General features: G+C 47.1%; 1 long non-coding RNA gene across 1 annotated transcript in view; it reads left to right on the plus strand.

Annotated features, from left to right (window-relative positions):
* The window catches only part of LOC104387771, a 19,308-nt gene extending 15,501 nt beyond the window's left edge, over window positions 1–3,807 (plus strand). Inside the window, exon 3 of the long non-coding RNA XR_719860.1 lies at window positions 3,497–3,807. This is a non-coding gene — a long non-coding RNA (uncharacterized LOC104387771). The remainder of the gene's footprint in view (window positions 1–3,496) is intronic.
* Window positions 3,808–4,164: the final 357 nt, after the last annotated feature.

The raw sequence follows: 4,164 nt of genomic DNA on the forward strand, positions 1-4,164 counted from the left end.
ACTCCCCCCCACACCCCCCTTTTTTTTTTTTAATCCCTATGCAGACAATACTTGAAACCTTGTGCACACTTGTCCCTTCCAGCACCTGGGGCTGGCAAACTCCTGCCAGAAAAGGGGCCTCCATTTCAAGAACAGCAGGAGGCTTCAGCTTTCCAAGGAGCTGGGCTGGCCCTTCCCAACTGCAAGTGCTTTGCAGATGAATTCAGGCACATCTGGACCCTCTGCTTCAGCACCCATTGCTGCCTCCCTCAGTGCCCCCCCCCCTCCCCAAGCACCCAACAATGCAAAAAATGCCTTATCTACACTGTCTTTATCTCACATGGCAACATGTACATCGAGCAAAGTCTAAGAGTTGAGTCCAGGTGATTCTTTTGTTGGGGTTTTTGTTGCTAGTGGTGGCGACTCAAAGTGTTTCTTCAACTCCAAGGGGCTGTCTGGGTGGTTTTTTACTTTTGTTTGTGTTTGTTTTGTACCTGCTGGTGGCTCTTCTGCAAAGGACTCTCATCCTAGTGGCTTGAATCTGTACAAAAAATTGCCTTCGTTTGGTCCAATAAACCTTTGAATAGTTGATTTGGTTTATGCTTGTGCCTCTTGTCCCATCCCTCAAGAGATTGGTGTTGGAAAATTGGGATTTTTAGGTTAGAGGGACATTCTGCCTTCCTGTGCCTTCTACCCCAGGAATGACTCCACTGGCTTCCTTAACAATTGAGGCAGATGAGTGGTAAAAGTCAGGGATTTTCCCTGTGTTTCTGCTGGAGTAACTGAGTGTTGCAGCAAGATCCTGGTCTTGTTTGGCTGCAGGAGGGATTAGCAACATTCCCAGGATTTCAGCTGCTCTGGACATGGATGCTTAGCAGCTCCTAAAGCAGAGATCTCCTTTAACATACCTATGGCTCACTGCCCCAGACCTCCAGTTAATCATAACATTCTTGGCCTGAACTGTCTGAAAAGAGCCCGAGGGAATTAAGTATGTAAATTCAATTGCCTATCAAGAAGAATTAGGCTGCTCTGAAGAGCCTTAATTAATCTGTTTTGTCAGCAATAAGTAAAATCCCATTTGACCTCCTGAATCCAAGTAGTTTTGAGGACAGCACTTATGGGAAGAGAGGATGATTGTACTTGTGAATGGGGCAGGTTTGATGTAAATCATTAACAAAAAAAAAATACAAGGTCTCCTTTGATAGGAGAAGCTCCTCTCTGAGATCAGAGTCATGTTTTTGATGCCTTCCTCTTCCTTCCCAGGCTCTTTTCTCTCTTTATCTTTGCTTTGCTTTCCCTTTGTTGTAGATTTTTGCAGCACAGAGAAGGAACAGCAGGAACAGCTCCTTTTTATTTCTGGTTTTTCGAGTGCCCAGACATGATGTTTCGAGTGGAGGGGCCAAAAATGCATTAATGTTGGGCTTAAATAAAATAGTATATGTTGCTTGAGACCTGGATTTTGGAGGTTTGGAGACAGGGAAACAGGCCTTTGGGGAGGTTTCAGCAGAGTTCATGTCTGAAATGGGGAGCAAGGGGTGCCCAGCTGGCATTTCAGAGCAGTGAGGCCAAGCTGGGTATTGAATGTCTCTACACCAGGCTGGACATGGGCTGCCTGGTGAGCTACAATAAAATATTGATCACCAACGACTGTGCTTCCCTTCCTCTCGTCTGGAAAGGGCAGTTGGATGCTGTTCATGTGAGCACAAAACAGCAGACAGTCACATCCAGGCAACTCAGAAGCCTCTGGGCAGAGCTTTCGTAACCCCAAGATCCTGCATCATTACCAGGGGATGTTTGGCCCTGGGACAATTACATTTTAATTGCAGGAGGAAAAGAACTGGTAAATGAGCTTCCTTTTGCCAGGAGCTGCTTTTTGTCCTGCCCTGCCTGCTGCAGTGGTGCTGGGAGGGCAGCCCTGCTGTTCCTGCTTCTGCTGGGGCTCTACCCAGGAGAGGGGAAGATGCAGAGACCCACTCAGCAGGAGCTCAGCTCTCAAAGGCTCCTCTGCTTCTTCCTCTCTCCTTCCATTGCTCTTGTTCATGGTGTGGTTGTTTCTGGTGTGTTGGTGCTGTCATCTCTTCTTGCAAGCAATGATTGTGCTCTGGATTTGCCCCTCAAGAGGTATTTCTATCCCTCCCGTTTCAAGCTAACAGCTTGTCCACACAGGGCGTGCAGGAAAGACTATCCCTGCTTAATTAATGGTGTGCATTTACATTGATTAATTACAGTGTATAAAAGCCCTGTGCAGAAAGCTGGCTGTGGTGGGGACAGAGGACACTTGATAGGGAGAAAAGTCAGAGTCTGTCTTTTTAGTTCATGGGGAGTCTAAAGATGCTAAAGAAGCAGGAGGAGCTGGGATTGTGGTGAATCTGTGCTCTGGGCTCTCTCTTAAGTCTGGCCCCACAGTCAGGCAGGGACAAAAATTAGCTAGGAAGTAAGAGAAGCTGCTGCTCCAACCTCATTAGATCTTGTGATCTCCCTCAGGAGAGTCAGGCAGGAGGTGTGCCAGGGAATGCTGCAGTCTGATCCCAACTGGGTGGGAGTCTGCCAGGGGGAACCAGCCCTCCCCAGCCAGGGTGCACCTTCATTTTGCCCTAAAAGGGGATTTTGTTGACAGTTTGCATCAGTTCATGAGCTCCTTGATAACAAATGACACTTCTGTGCTGCCCACCCTTCTGTGTCCCTGCTGGTATGATCAGTAGATGTATGCCCAGTAAAAACCTTCCCTCTAAAGCTTCCTCAAATAAAGCCCCATGACAGGCACCGAAATTTCTGCTGCAGGACATGAACCTGCTGAGCTGCTCCAGGTCAGGAAAAAAAACAGGGTATCAGGGGAGAAAGGTGTTAGTTAATCATCCACTATGGGGCCTTGTAGGGCTAGAAATCTGAGCTAGATGGTGCAGTGGTAACCTCTGCTCACCCAGGGATCCCCTTGTTGCTGGACTGGCTGCACGAGTCCATCTCACCAGGGCACCTTGGCAGATGAACTCTTCCCTCCAAGCAGATTCCCAGCTCTGATCTTACCTTCCAGTGGCTGATTAAAGTGATGTCCACACTGGAAGGTGTGGTCTCCAGTTCTAAGGTAGGGTTGGTATATCAAATGCAACAGCTGTTCTGGAATGACTGGGTGTCTGCACACTCAGAATGAAAGGACACTGAGCTGGTGGAGCTTCATCCAGTTTCATGATGGAGTCTGCTAAACTGGGACATGTTGGTCTTCATGAAATTCCACATGTCATGTTATCCTGAAACTCAGAGCATAGAGAAGCCCTGAGGAACTCCAAGGCTGGTGTTAAAGCAGACTGGTTGATGTCCACATAGAGCTGCAGAGAGATGTGCAGGATGAGTGGACAGATGGGAAGGTGGAGGAAGAAGAACCTCATCCCATGTGGGCAGATTTCCTGCAGCCAGGAAGGGCTTGTAAAATGACCTGCATTTGGCTTGGTGTTTCATTTGCTCTTGCAATAAGTGCCTTCTGGGGACTGGCTATTCCTACTTCTCCTTTTCTTCTTGACAGGGTTCAGAGAGAGCAGCTGGCTGCCATCTTCAGGCTCATGAAGGAAAAAAGTGACACTTTTGGAGAGATGTCTGAAGGAGACATGAAGGAGCAGCTTAGACTCTATGATATATAACCCTGCAGCCAGTGGAGACTGTGCCCAAAAGTCATCTTGGCCCTCATTGTTCAGCACACTGCAGGCTGTAGTGCTAGAAAAGTATTTGGGTAGTTATTTTGCAGTTCCAGTTTGTCTGGTAAACATACATAGGCCTATGATAGATATTTCAAAAGACTTGTAATTCCTCACCCTTTTTCTCCTTTTTCCTTGAAGAGTTATCATGGTCTTTTCATCTCCTACAGAGAATTTTTTTACCTCTTTCTGGCTGGGTCTTGTGTCTCAGTCGTACAAAGTAGATAAAGTCACCATTTATTCTCTGGCCATGCTTTACAAACATGAGCTTTCAAAGCTAATATTTATTAGTTTGCTAATTGAGAAAGCCAAAGATGATGGATGTGAAATAGATGGAAATAACTGAATCCCTCAGGCTGGGAGGGTCCTAAGGAGGTCTCTCTAATCCAACCTCCTGCTCAAAGCAGCACCAGCTGTGAGGTGAAGCCAAGTTACTCAGGGCTTTAGACTCTCAGGTCTTAAAAACCTCCAAAGATGGAGCCTGCACAAGCTCTCTTGG

The sequence above is a fragment of the Chaetura pelagica genome, unplaced genomic scaffold, assembly GCF_000747805.2.
Source record: "Chaetura pelagica isolate M959 unplaced genomic scaffold, ChaPel_1.0 scaffold704, whole genome shotgun sequence".
NCBI lineage: Eukaryota > Metazoa > Chordata > Aves > Apodiformes > Apodidae > Chaetura > Chaetura pelagica.